This window comes from Centruroides sculpturatus, unplaced genomic scaffold (assembly GCF_000671375.1).
Source record: "Centruroides sculpturatus isolate CEXI.00-Female unplaced genomic scaffold, Cexi_2.0 scaffold33, whole genome shotgun sequence".
Classification (NCBI taxonomy): Eukaryota; Metazoa; Arthropoda; class Arachnida; order Scorpiones; family Buthidae; genus Centruroides; species Centruroides sculpturatus.
Genome location: NW_019384325.1, coordinates 1,126,645 through 1,142,158, shown reverse-complemented (window position 1 = coordinate 1,142,158; position 15,514 = coordinate 1,126,645). Strand labels below are relative to the sequence as shown.

Here is a 15,514-nt window from a genome sequence, read left to right as displayed (position 1 = left end):
GATAGACACACCGATTGCACAATACACAGCCCTAGACTCTCCCCCTTTACATAAATTCCCCGCGCTCCCTCCCCTCTTATCGCCACCACTTGATGGCCGCCCGGTCACGTGGTTCCATCATCGTCCTTTATCGGAGCCTTCCTCGTTGCCGGACACCTCACTTACTGCAATGGGGTGTCGTTTTTGAGGTCTCTGTGTTCTCGTTTTTCTCTACCTCCCTCGAATGTGGCATCCCCCTTCCCTAATCTTCCGTGTGTTAATGGATAGGAGTTCGATGCATCACCTAGCAACGATGTAATGGATATCCAGAAAGAGATAGGAGCCACTGCTTTCCTGTTTTTGTCTACGTTTATCGTGTCCTTCTCCCACCCCCTCGATAATTGAATCGTAGCAAAACGCAAGGAATTATTATTAAAACTCGATAATTCTATCCCCACGGCCGTGGGGGGTCAAGAAATTTGTTAGCTTAATACCCCCCTGAAAAATACACAATCGGGAGTGGAAAACAGAGCGAGTCTACGACCGAACAGTAGGAGAATGGCATATAATTCTTTAGCAATCCCCACAAACAGATTGCCTCTTATAACATTAACGATAATGGCCAAGTCTTTTGACAGACGGTTCATTTCCTGACGTCATAGCAACCATCCAATGGTTTCTTGTGTAGCGAGATTCATAAACCCATCCTTTGCTGACCCTGGTCATTAATATCTTCCCCCGTAATCCCGAATGCAAACATCATCAATGAAGTTCTTTGCCTTCTCCTCCTATTGCTATCGTCTTTCATTTTGCTCGAATCTCTTCTCGATTTATTGTAATTTAACATACTTAAACACAGGAAAATGCTATCGTATTTCGTACAGTTTTGATAGGAGAAATTTTCCTTTAAATTCCTTTATATATCTTCTACAATTCCTGTAATTTATTATGCTTTCATTTTGTTTGATTAAATTCTTAATCTCACTACGCTATTTACGTCTTTACCTTATCCCTAATTTTACCTTTAACCCCTGTTTTATATATGTTTCTAGTATTCTAGATAGCCCATTCCTCCATTTTCCTACACTTTTACATATCCAGCTCTTCGTACTAAAATTACTATAGCTAGAGGTGTTTAAGTCAGAATCCTACACTTACAGACCTCATATCGTTCTAGACTACTTATATTTTTATACAATCCTAAGTCCTAAGCATCCTTAGATATTCTAAATCCTATATATTCCTAGATAACTTATATAGATCACATATATTTTTAGATATTTCGAGTCCTATACTATTCTTAGATGCGAATCCTTACGACTAGACACAGTTTAGATACAGTTCTGAGTTCTCCCCTATGAATTTAATGAATTATTTTCCTTAAAACCCTATTTCTATTATCATAAATTATATTTAAGTATCTGACGTCTATTTTTTCATATTTTGTGGCAGAGTGCGAGGCTGGTGCCAAACCAGGGATTGTATTTAACAATAGAAATGCTTAACAAACACCTTCTTAAACTTTGAAAAAGTTGCTACTATATAACTGCAGTTGTATTTTTCCAATGTAAAATCCTGCCAAATTTCAGGCTTAAAAAGTTGACTTATTTGCCAGCATATATGTCAATGAAATATTAAAATATATAAAACATAGTGATCTTTTAAAATTATAATTTTCTGAATTTATACTTGCTAAGTTCACAAAACAGATTACTTTATATAATGGAATTTGATTATTTTTTAAAAAATTGTATGTTATAACTAATTTTTATATTTTATTGGTGTATAGTTAGTCACCATTCCAAGTATCTTCCCCATTATTACGGATACTCCTTAATTTGCGTAACGTTCTAAGAACTGTTAAACCTCTTACTTATGTTTAAACCATTGTTCTAAGTATACCTTATCGTTGCATCATTCACCGTATTTAATTTTATAAGGGGGGTGTATTTAATTATCATCTAACACCCCCTATCTGTATACGAAGTTCAAGCCTAATATAGGCATTCGAAAGGTGTTAAGTTGGCAAATAACTAAGAAGGGCACGAGGAAAAAAAAGACACACGAAAGTCGAATCTATCTGTTGCCTAGACCACAAGCTAGTCGGACCCAGGCTGTCCGAAAATATCCCCAAGAAAAATCTGTACTCTTGGACTGCGTCCAGGATGTCTCAGTTACGTTCGTCTTTCCCAGTAGCTAGAAGGACCACTCGATTTGTCACTCGCTTCCCTCCCCTCCCCTACCAAATATATGACTGTTGAAGATTCCAGAGACATGGACTCGTCTGTCTTTGGTAAGAATAAGTTTCGTATGAAAGAATGCTGTTGCAAGTCTGGCTTTTGAGCGCAGGTGAAGTGTGCCATGTCTGTCACAGCTGCTCCTTCCAAACAAAGTCACTTTTACACTTTATGACGTAATCCTACCAGAAAATAAAATGAATTTTCTTAAAATTCAGATAGTATTACGTCAATAAAATAAATTCGTAACCGTCTAAAAGAGTTAATTAAAGCGTAACTTAATTGCGAATTAACTAAAATATCTCTGGTTACGTAAGAGTTACTCGTAACTCTACGGGAAATCCGTAAAATATATATTTATATATTAAAAATAAAGAGGTAAAATTATGGTTTAATAAGTGAATTTTTAAAGATTTAACATTATATAAATGAGAGGAAAAGTATTGGGCGATGCGTCATCTCGCTAGTTATGTCCCTTCAGGTCAGGTAACCTTAGACACGTTGGTGTTAAAAATAAACGGATCTGGCTATCCCTTCCTGCCCTGGCTACTTGCCTCTTAAGGTCATGCTTGTTGGACGCCAGAATCCGACTATAATTAGCCAAGCGGGGAAGGAACCAAACTAGACGTTGCGTTGTGTGGGCAAACTCTGTCTCCTATGCTAAATGCGTCTTAAAGATGAGGTTCTCTTCCACTTTTTTTACGTCTTAACTCACTTAAGACGGTATATATATATAATTTAGGGCATCTTCTTATCTTCTACTTCTTTAAAATAATCGTTGTTACAGTAGTAGTAGTAGTAGAACGTGTCGATTAACTTCCGCAAGCTGTTACTAGTCGAGAGGGAGGGAAAAAAACAGGCATTCTTTCTACTCTATCGAAAGACCTTGGCCATGACGTAATATGCCTTGCAGACGGCGCGGTGCCGAGTTTCGTGACGTCACTGATGCGGTAGCACAGACTGTCGACGGAATTGCTACTTTGGAGGAAGCGATGTCAACTAATTGCAGTTCTATAGGAGTGCGTTGCGAAGAGTTGCTCCTTTCTAAATATATCTTCTTATATAAATATTGGTGAGAAGTTACTCGTGAGCTGTCTCTTAATATCTTTTTAACACGAGTTGTTGACGTATTTAAAGAAGGGATGATGTCGATTCTGGCTACTTTTATCTGTTAAAGGAGACCATCAGCACTTTTTCCAACAACTTGTCATGTGTTTACGTTTTAGAATCTAGGTCGATAATATTCTATGTCATTTACGAAAGGATTACAATAAAGGAGTTGGTTATTAACGAATATTTTTGTATTGTTTACATAGGACTCTTTCTCATAAAGCAGAGAGAGACGAATTTATTTTTAGCTGTTTACATCAAAAACATGCACATTTCTTCGTCGTTGCTCCTCAAATTACCATATCCATACTTTTTTTGGCACATGGAACTTCTTGGGGGACCAAAATAGAGATTCTGTATGGAGGACACTGTAGAATTAACGAGTGCAAAGTCGAGCCTAACCCATTTATGGGATTTTATATACTCCTTTATATAATTTTTAGTAATTATTTTTTGGGCACACGAAACTTTATGTGGGGACCAACTTCTTGATGAAGGATCTTGTATGTAGGACATCACAATAATTAATTCATCCCTTTTATTATTATTTTCTTTATATCCGTTTACATCTTTCTTAATGCTAGTAATTACTGCTTTTGGCACATGGGGACCAAAGCACAAAGCTTGTATGGAGGACACGCCGAATTCTCGAATGAATAGATGGGCACAACCCTTGCATACACCCGAGAATTATATACCTCTTATAATATTCTTAAGGAGGTCCTCTTGCTTGGCAAACTTTGCAACTCATTAAAAGTAAGTACCATTTTGTGAAAATGATGAGGTACAGACGATTAGGGAGGATTTCTTTCTTTCTAAACCGTGTTTAATAAAGCGAATCGGCACACGAACGGATTAAATTATTTTATATTTTAAAGGGAGTAATTTATATTTATAAACTGGAACCATTAATATCTTAAAAGTTGCAGCGTGTGCCCATCATCTCACTCCAACAACTCTTCTGGGGATCGTTCATTAATGGTGATAAACTTAAAAGGTTTGAATACCGTCGAAGGGCTTTCAGAATCATGAAAAAAATCAGTTTTGTGCCCTTTGCAATGGGCACAAGAAATAAAATAGAATTCGATTTAATATCGAAAGTAGAGAGGAGGTGATACTGATTTTTGTATAGGTACTCGGAGAAAGGTTTGACTCCTGACATGTAGTATGACAATACTCCGTGGCCATTCACTAATTCGTGCAGGGAAAAGGGAGAGGTAGATAAAACCAAACTTTGAACCCCCTGTGGCCCCCCTTGAGGAGATTGTGGCTGGTCCACAGATGATGGATGTCCGGTAAGCACGCTTCGTCGGTTCCTACCATGGAGAACTACGTCGCATGAAAAATGACGATTCCCTTTCATCGTTCGGGAATTTATACACGCAGTTCTTTCCTTCTTCGTTCCCCCCTTTGCAGACCCCCTTGGACCACGATCCGGCTTACTCCGTTAATGAAGAAAGATAACGCAATGCTCTTACAAAGTGTATCAGGAGTAGGAGCTTCTAACGAGAATTGTTAAGGTGGGGGGTGAAGTAAATTGAAAGGTATGCTTTTCAAATTAATCGAAAGTAAATTCGTCTTTTCGCGGGTACATATATATCTTTTTTATTATTATTATTTTCTTTTTTTCTTTAATTTTTCAATTTAAGAATAACTTTCCTAACTTGGCTCATATCTTAATTTACCATGTCAATTAGAATGATCTTACATGTTCGAGTCTTCACCCGTTCTTTCCCCCCTTTCTCTAAGTTACATACTTAACTGAGGATCTCGTAAATCTTACTTAATCACAAACATTAGAGCTCGTGAACACAACTAATTTTATTACAGCCAAGTGAATAATGTACCCTTAAAGGAAGGGGGTGGGAAACGTTCGATTTGTGTTTAGAGATTTAAAAATCGCTTCTATTTTTGTTACCTTCGTTCAAACAATGGTAACAACAATATATACCAGCAATTATATTAAAAATAAGCATTGTTTTCTACCTCTTCCATATTTAGATACTCCCTTATGGTGTGGGGATTATTGTGTCGTCTGGAATTAATCTAACCCGAACCAAATTTTTTAGAGGTTTCTAAAATCCTCTCTTCTTTAAAAAAAAATCTATCGATCTGTACATTAAATAAGAGAGCTAAAGGAAAGAGATCAGCATATTTACCTGATTAGGTGACAGCACGATGTCACGAAGATAACAGGCTCCTACTTAATTGCTTTGATTGATCACGTCTATGTATAATAAACCATAGATAAGTAGTTGCCCTTTTTTGTTTTACTACTCTACCATTTAATTATTTTTGAGAACGAATGTGAATTTTCTAAGAAATCAAACTTGTAAAGAATTTTAACTCTGCCACTCGTATGTTTTTTTAGAATCTTTCTATTCGCAAACACGATTAAGAAACGTATGGGTTAAGACGTTACATTATTAAATTTTCTTATATTCGGGTTACTCTTACACGCGTATCTTGAAATAAATATGTTTTTTTTTTAAGAATTATATGCAAAGAGTAAGGCGAAAATCAATAGTTTAGTCACTTAAAATCCAACGTGATCCGCATCTTCTCTGCGCTGATAAATGAAGATGCTTCGGTCGTAATTTTATAGAGACAAACCAAATAAGAGAAAATTATGATTTTCGAGAAGAGAATTTAATTCCCCCAAGAGCAAATTTCCATCTTCTCATTGTGTCCCTTCCATAACTGAATTTATTTAATCCACTTGTGTAGAAAGCGATGGCTTTCAAGAATCACTCATCACCGAACTTGTCATTCTTAATAAGGAAACGTTATTCACCGGACCATTTGTTTAGCTTTATAAACAATCTAATTACTTGTCATTTTGTATTGGTTTATTATAATCCAAAGGAAAATCTAAACATCCAACTTAATTGGGGGAAATCATTCTAATTATCTTGTTTACTTTATGTATTACTGATCACACGCAGCATCTGTAATTTGATATCAGCATTTTAAATTTGCATTGATGATTTTCTTTTGTATTTTTACGCTTTATAAATTTCCTATTGAATGAGATTAACGTGTATCTTCTTAGGAGTGATTGACAGCTATTATCTTCTATGTAAATCGCCTGCATTTAGGTCCTTTCCATCTACTTATATCTAAACATATCGAGTTGTAACTATATAAAAATTGATTACAGCTCGAGGTCTTAAAGTACGAATTAACCTTACGTAAATTTCAATTGTGTAAACCGTTCCAAGCTTATATACGTCAGAATATATCACCCTGGTAAAATGACATACACGAAAATATAATGTACAAGTGAAGATTTATAAAGCGAATTTAAGAAAGTGTTAGGCACCTGTCTTAACTCCATAGGTTGTATATAAGTACAGCAATCTCTTAGTTGTAGAATTCTTCCATACCTTATTTTATCTACATTAATCAGATCTACAGCATCAGTGAAACTATAAAGACAATGAGCGAACAACTAAGGATGAGTTAGAGACATATGTAAAGACTACATAATTCTAGAGTGCATAAACACCACTAAATTTCGTAGAGGAAGAACTTATACATCACCTTCACGACACTACATTGATGAGAACCGTAGCAACAGTATGGATTAAGTACACACGTTACAGATCTTATAAATAGTAGACAAGGAAGAATAAACCCTATGGGCTCTTTGTATAATCTCGTAGTTGTAAAATTCGTAAAGACGAGAAATTTGTATAAAGAAAAACGTGTTAAAACGGTAGAAGTAAGGAGTATTTATCAGGAAAAGAATAGATTTATTGCTAAACTTCCGCTATTGCATAATATAGTTGAATTAATGACACTTCGCACTTAAAAGCAAAGCAGAAAAAAAGGGAGGAAAACTATTTTGCAAACATCTCCATTAAGAAAAGGATAATTTGTTCTCCTTTGTTTCTTGCAAAGAATAAAAATAATGAAGTGCTTTCTTAAGGAGCGATGCTGTAGGAGCATCCAATCAATCAAAGAATCTCAGAAAACAATCGATACTAAAGCAATTAGTCGTTAATAAGGATGTGTGTCAAAAACTTCACTTTTATTAAATCGAATAGTTGTTTAATATAATTAAATCCATTATTTTTAATGCAAAGAAATTTCAAAACCAATCTCGACATAATGAATCATAATTTTCGAAGGGGACTGTTGTTAATTGTCTCATTTACTGAAGTATATAACTGTTTGAATATGAATTAATGAGTGGAAAGCAATGTTTCAGTCGTCGTTTAGCAAGAAAACTACTCCGTGAATACAACTGCATCTAGCAATTGTTTAAAGCAGTAAATCTGACTTTATGATTATTTCGCGTACTACAATTGTACTTTTACTCTTTTCTAGTTTTATTTAATGGAATTTCTTGAAAATTTCAACTTTTCGAACAATTTTATTCCAATTATCTTAACTTTGGTAATGCAGGAAAGACTAACTTCGTCTACAGGAAGTGAAGGCTTTACAAATCTTCAAATCTTACAATGATTATTTTCTTGTTGACTTTCATTTTATGCAGGCATTTGTATACATACGCTTTAAATGTTACGTATAGAAAAATAGTATATATTCTTATCAATTTTTGCTTTTTAATTAATTCTTTAATAATATTCTTTGTTGTTTTCCTTATTTTTTTTATTTTTACAGATTTTTCCTTGTTTCTCTATTAATTTTACCGTACAAACTTGCATAATAATAGCATAAAAACAACTTATTCTCTCTTAATTGCTCAATTATGACTTTCCCTATGCAGATTTTACTGTAAATTATATACAAAATGGCATCATAGATTATCAAAGACTTTATCTTCTTATTCATTTTACATCCCTAATTACTCCTTAAGAGTTAAACTATATAAATCACTGTATTATAAATGATAAAAATTGTGAAAAAATCGATACAAATTAATAAAAAATCCAATTGAATATTCTGTACTAATTAATCATTATTTTAAAAATAAAAGTGGTTGAATTTGTATCAAAACTTTATCCAAATGATAATTTATTCATTAAAAGTCCTACACCGTCCTCCACTTATAGAATAATCTACGTTATGGGGCCCTGTGTGATATCAGGATACAAATGAGATTCTGTTGCTTCAAGGTCTCAAGAGATCATTAAAAAACCCTGTAGAGACTTTAAAAAGTACCGAACAGTTAATTAATTTTGGTGTATTTTTTTAGTGTGTAACAATGAATTTCCTCAGGATTGATAAATTGCAAATCCTGAGGAATTGAGATTTTCAAGAATTAATGCTCTATTTTCGATTTGTATAAGATTATGACGTAGTAAAGAGTCGAGTGTTTTTCTGAGTTGTATGGTACCCTTTGGTCCCGTTGGTGAAACGACTCCAGTTAAGTTGTCTTCTCTACTTTTCTGAATGTAACCCTTGAGGAACATAGCAAGGAGTCACTCCAATTTAAAATGTCCATTGTTTATGCATGATTCCTGACAGAAAATACTTTGCCAATCTTAGTTTCCTTAACTTCCGTCACTGTCTATTACAGAATCCTGTGAGCACTTCTAAAGGACAATTTACTCTTCTTACTCTTATACACAAAGATATAGAGAGAGCAACGTTCAAACCAAAATAAAATTGCTTCCAACGTACTAAATTTACTTTATTTTTCTACAAATAGAAGAAGGTAGAAGAGCTATAAATTTATTTAAACGTCATACACTCAATCGCTACCATTTTCCGAGCTTTTAACGTATATTATACGATTTTAATGAATATTATAGGATTTTATAATGAAATTAATTAAATTTAATGAAGTTTTTAAGTAAATCGTTGGTAAACGTGTTGATCTTTATTCCCGAATTTAAATTTAATTCGATTTTTTTAAAGTTAGCTCGTATTATGTACCTTTTACAAATCGGCACGCGATCGTTAAATTTTGAGATTCTCCTGGCATTTACATAAAATCGATTTTTTCCCCTCTACTTCTTCTACCTCCTCCTCCTCTTCTCTTCCTTTCTCTTATTAAGCCATTCCTATTTTGTTATGTTTGTTTTTCGTAAATAGAAAAATCAATTTTATAGATATATAGCCTATATATACACGCGTTGGAAAATTCAAATTTCAAAAATTGATATTTTGGAAAATTATTGGTTTTTAGAAGGGTTTAAGTAACCAATGAGGTAGAATGGGCGTTTCCTATGTAGTGACCAATGGGGTCCGGTGTTGTTCGGGTTATTGAACGATAGTTGCGCATGACTCCACTACTTTTGCTGTGTCTATCCCCCGCTTCTTTTACCCCTCCAGTCAGGAAATTAATAATGTGTCGCGAAATAAATTGGATTTTCACGCGTAGTTGGACTTTCGATTCCGGATCCGTGGACCTTTCCGTATCTCTCTTGGAAAAGTAAAAAAAGAAGAAGAGAAAAAAAATTGTAGAAATGAAAAGAAACCAAAAGAAAAGAAGCAAAAAATACCGAATCTAAGGGTTAAATTAAGCTTTTCTTTGTCAACTTGAAGCTGGATTGCAATGCATTGTTCTCTGCCACGTTTCGTGATAGACAGGTAGAAAGAGTACCTAAACCTTTTTTTCTCCCTCTTCCTCTTTTTTTTAAAGCAAAAATAAGGTTTTTCTCTATTCAAATTTACATTTTTACAATTCTGCTAATAACTTTTGTAACAGGAGCTTTGCTTTCTTCCATTGGGATTACTGGATTTCCGCATATTTTAATGGTCAAGTTAAAGAGGTAGAAGGTTTCAGACACAGAAATAAAGTATAATATTTCGGATTTAATTTTATTTATACAAGTTTACCTGTTTAATCATTGAATATTCCATTCTTCCAGTGGATACGACCCGATAATAACATCTTAAAGCTTAATTTATTTAAGTTGGACCGATCACAAAGGAATCTTTTTCTTGTAATTAATAGGGCCGTGCCACTTTAAAACCTGAATTGAAGACATTTTTTTTCTCTCTATCGAAGCAATTATACAATCCACCATCTGTCTTGGGGGTAGAGCGTCATCAGTGACCACTCCAAGGTGGAGTGATGGCTAGACATCAGTATAGAGGACAGCAATCACGTGATAGGACTCTCCCCAGGTCTCGTAATTACGAAAGGTTATATTCGCATGCCTCTACCTCCCCTCCCATGCGTGAAGCGGTCCTCCAAGTGCCACACCTCACTGAGGCCGACCTGGCTATCAGGGGTAATGATTCCCTATAGGCACTGTCTTCCTTTCTCCGAAGAGTGCACCAATTTTTTATTTTTTTTTCTCGTTTCTTTACCCTGTGCAGAATTTTAATCTCTTAATTTGCGTGTCTTGCAGTACGTGCGCGTAACGCGGGTTAAATAGACTGTACTATAGATATGATTGAATGCAGGATATGCCAAGTAACAACTGTTCGTCATACTTCGTCACAGTCTGCCAATTCTGACTCGAGGCATTCACCGCGTCCTCAATAAACACCCAACGGGTGATGAAGTACAGGTGGCAAGAGGTCAGTTCAGATCATCTCCACCCAATGTTTACTTCACCCCCAAAAAATCTACAACGTGGCCTTAACAAATTCGAATAATACACAGCAACTTTAGCTTATCACCTCGACTCGTCATTGTTTTACATCCTTTTAATTCTACTATGCAGGTTCTTCCTATCATATAGAAAGTACAATAGGTTATTGTCTTTTTTTTCTCTTCATCCTGAAGCAACCCGGACACTAAAGAAAACACAAGGTGATCGCGTGCTGCACGTTGCGTGTCTTCAACTCTCGTTGGACTTGACTGTAATTAGGGTGTACGACTTGTACCAGCCGTCTACAAGAGACATCACTTCTTCTATCTAGTGTATAGTAATCGCGGAAATCCTCTCACTTTACTTCTTCGTGTCGAAATTTTTACATTGCGTAACGTTCGACCTACCTCGAAGAACCTCTAAACTAAACCATGTTCTTAATGTATACGCATACACAGAAAAGAATTCCTATTTTTGTAAGTGTAAAAATAAAGCAACAAACCGTGAATGTAGGCCTTTATTCTTATCCTGTAAGAGGGCTTTCTTGCTAATCTCATGGTTATGAACAACAGCAATGATTCGCTCCAACAGCAACGTCCCGGCCGATCCTGGATCTATGGTCAATTTGACACACACACTTGATTGCATTGAGAAATCGGACAAAATTCTACACAGGAAAATATATATATATTTCCATCCAAGAATTTTCCTTATATTTCTTTATTTTAAAATCTCTTTTCTTTTCTATTATTTTAGCTTCCTGTTTTACCTTATATGTCGATAAATGTCTTCATCCATGTTCCACTCCCTAATATCATTTCTTTCCTCTTCTTCCTGGATTTTTTTCTCTATCTTTCGGGCACCAATTCAAGCTTAATTTCTATAAATTGTCAGCAAATTTAATAATGAAATTTACGCCCTTCTTCGTCTTCGTCGAATTAAAGTAATTTCTTATCGATCATCTTTTTTAAAACAGGGAAGAACATTGATGGATTTTTAAGTGACGAATCCTTTGCCAAAGATGTCAAAACATTGAATCGAAACACACAAAAAATATTGTTAAAATTAGCAAGTGATGAAGCCGAACCTTTTAGAAATGCGCTATTGTTGTCCTTTAAACACTACAATAGCCGCATAAAACAGATTAAGCACACTTCTCACAGATATAATCGTCTCCATTGTCTATCATGGGACTCGAGATCAATGTCCTTGTGTGTGGACATACACCAACTGTTGTATGTACACCTGCGTATGGGGGGTGGTGCAGTAATAAACGGAAGAGCTGTTAGGAACGAAAACTACTGCCACGCTCCAACACTTGGGCGTACTCGTGCCAAGTCCGTTGTACGCCCATAAAAAATAGGCGAAGGAGCACTTAAAATGGTTATTTATCCCTAATAGTCGATACCCTACCCGGAGTGCAAATTGTTGTTTCGTAACGTCTGCAAGAATTTTGACAATGGCCAAATCCCCATTCGACTTTTGTGTTAAATTTTTTCAAAAGGAGGCACACGAAACTCTTCGTGTCTGTCGGATATTGAAGAAATGAACCACTTCTTAATCAAATTTGGTCCTACTTCCATTGATTTACGAAAATTCTTTTTAAAATACATGCTTCTATGTCAACGTGTTTGAAAAATTTGCCACCAAATCCCCCGAAATTCAGTAGGATCATGCTAATTTAGTATTTCTTTCTATCTCTCTTACTTAAAAGATGCGGAGATCCTTGTTGGAAGGCTGCTTTAAATCGATAAAGAGGAAGAGAAAAAAAATAGGTTAGAAGAATTTAGGTTAAACGAAGAAAAATTTCGATCAAATCAATTTGCATAATTCCCTAAAAATAAGGGGTCATAATTCTTAATTAACATTAATAGCGGCAATATCGCAATTAGAAGGCGGAATTCGATTTCCTGCTAAAGCATTCTAGACTTCCGTGATCAAAACGTGAGCTTCTTCGTCACGCCCACAGCCTGGGGTGGATTTAAGACTTCGTCATGACGTCACTACCGTATAGTAGCCCACTAAAGAAGAAGGGAAGTTGTAAATCTAGAGTTTGCGTGTCGTATACGTTAAGGTGTTGTTGGGTAGTTAATTTGAAATATTGACAAACTAACACACTATAAAAATAAGAGATCTTCACGTACGTAACTAGGTTGTCGACAATTGTAAAAATAACCCCCCTTTATCATTTTTTTCTATAGATTCATTTATTCGGGGGGTGCGGAGGGAGTAAATTGTATAGGAATGGTCATGTGACTCCGCCTACCGGATGGGCGTTTTGAGAAACTCCGAAACGACACACGGACACTTCTGGTCCTCTTTGGTCACATGGGTGTCGTTAGCAAGGTTGTTAGCAGATTGGAAACCAACTTTTGTCTCCCGAAAGAACAGTCTGAAAACTATCAATGACCAAAAGGGAATTGGTTCACTGATTGAAGACTACAATTCCAATACGTTGCTCAAGTTAATTAAAAACGATTTTCACCTCCTCCTAACTGCTTCAAACTTTATTTTTTGATTTCAAAAGTACACTTAACTTCTCCAAAGAGCGAATTGTGTAAGATAAAATGTTTCTTGTCGTTTCCACTCAACCGTCACGTCTTTATTTGTGGCCGTTCCGTTTTACCCCGGATATGACGTTGTCCACCTTTTATATATACATTATTTATATATTTTTCACATCAGAAAATCTTATATAGCCAGAATATTGTAAATATTTGTGTCATTGGGTCGACGTCCTTATGTGAAATGAGGAATTCTCCACCTTTTGAACAGATTATCGTCGATAAGTATAGTTGCACACCTCTATTATTTCGCTATTTTGTCGGGTAAACTAGCAAAAAACAAAAAAAAAAACAAAAAAATACATTAAGTTTATCTAATTTTAGAAAAACAAGGCGAATATTTCAAAGAAAACAATTATTGTTATTATCTTTTGACGCTCCATAACTTGTTGCAAACGTCTTGCTTCATTTTCCCCCATTTCTTAGTATCTAAAATGTGTTGAGTATTAGTGTTTTCTGTTCATTTTGCTAATGTTTTCCCTCTTTCTGACCGTTACATTTTGTTCTCTGGCGTATCATAACAAGTAAAAAAGGTCGCAAACAGCCTACATAACAAACCCAAACCTACACAGATGTTACCTAAAAACGTTGGTACACAGCTGTCCCCACCCAAAATGATGATTGTAGTGTATTTTGTGTTTGTTGCTTCTCCCCCTCTATAGAATCATTGCTGGTCACTCTGGCGATCAAAGTGACCCCGGGCAGTCTTTGACTTGCCAGACGTTACCCTCTGCACGGCGCCGACAAACAGACCAGTCATTGAAGGGCCCACAACCTGCCCTTGGTGTGAAAGAACTCTCTGATCGTTAGTTATAACCGTGCGAAACACTTAAAAGATGTCCTCTTGTTGCTATATCTTTGACCTTATTAATAAGGTAATTAAAATATAACTCTTAAATTCTCAGTTGCAAGGACGTGGATCGAAGTGGAATGCATTGTCAGTTCCCCTGTTAAGAGGTTTTAACGTGTGTGTTAGTTGAAAATCCACATTTTTTTCACTTACCTCTGTTTTATTATTGTATATAATGAGAAATTTTTGATCCTGAACGGTTGCAAACATCAAAATTTCGAAAAATAATTAATAAAATTTATTAAAAATAAAATTTAACATCTAAAAGACAAATAAAATATAAAAATTTTATATATACATTTTTTTTTTAAAAGATGGACGAACTAAAATAAAAGATAAGAAAGCGAAAAATTCATTTTACATATTCACTTTGTTTCCGAAAAGTCATAGAAGAAAGAAAAGAATTTCATTTTCTTTACAGTATATCCACTATCTTTTATGTTTTCTTAGAAGTATAGAAGAAAGCCGAAGTAAAATTGTTCCCTTTTCTAGCCTAAGGTTAAAGATTGAAACAATGAAACAATTTAGGACACAAAACCAAGAGTTTGAAGTATACAAAGGGTAGAACTGTAAACATTTACGTGCCTATACATAAGAAAGTAACAATAGCGATTGTTACACTTTTCTACTGTTTAGTAGTAATAACAAGCCACAAACAGCTCCCTTAAGATTGGTAATAAGAATCCACAAACAACCCCTTAAAATATTGGTAGTAAAATTCACCAACCCTTAAAATTTTAACTTCACAATATTGGTAGTACGAATTTGTCAACCTCACAATATTGGTAGTATGAGTCTGTAAACCTCACAATATTGATAGTACGAATTCATGAACACCACTATGTCGTAGTAAGATCCACGAACCTCACAATATTGGTAACAAGAATCCATGAACAACTCCCACAATATTGGTAGTCGTTGAGAATTTATTGCTGCTGACTTGCACTAATAGGAACTAAAGTACCATTAAGAACACCTGCTCGTGTCTTTAAAGAAAAATTCCAAAAAAACAAATTTAATTGTTAAATTTTCTAAAAATATCTTTTATACATTTATATATTGTTTTAGTAGTTGAATTTTTCAAAAATAAAATAAAGTATATTAAAACTTTCAACTCACTTTACTTGATCTTTAATAAGTAGATTAAGTTTTGGGATTTTTTTTGTTTTTTAGAATAGTTTTGCTTTCTTTTCAAAGTTATTTTATGGCATTTTAAACCTTTACTTTTCATTAAATTTCGTAGGAACAAAACTGAAAACAAATGGCTCCTCTTCTTTCTTTCTAAAAAAATTCCTCTTTAAAAGTATGTCGGGTGTT

The 15,514-nt window shown here is 34.9% G+C and overlaps 1 protein-coding gene across 2 annotated transcripts in view; it reads left to right on the top strand.

Moving 5' to 3' along the window:
* LOC111627285 (B-cell lymphoma/leukemia 11A-like) overlaps nucleotides 1-15,514 on the top strand; it is an 80,639-nt gene that overhangs the window by 51,186 nt on the left and 13,939 nt on the right. The window lies entirely within an intron of this gene.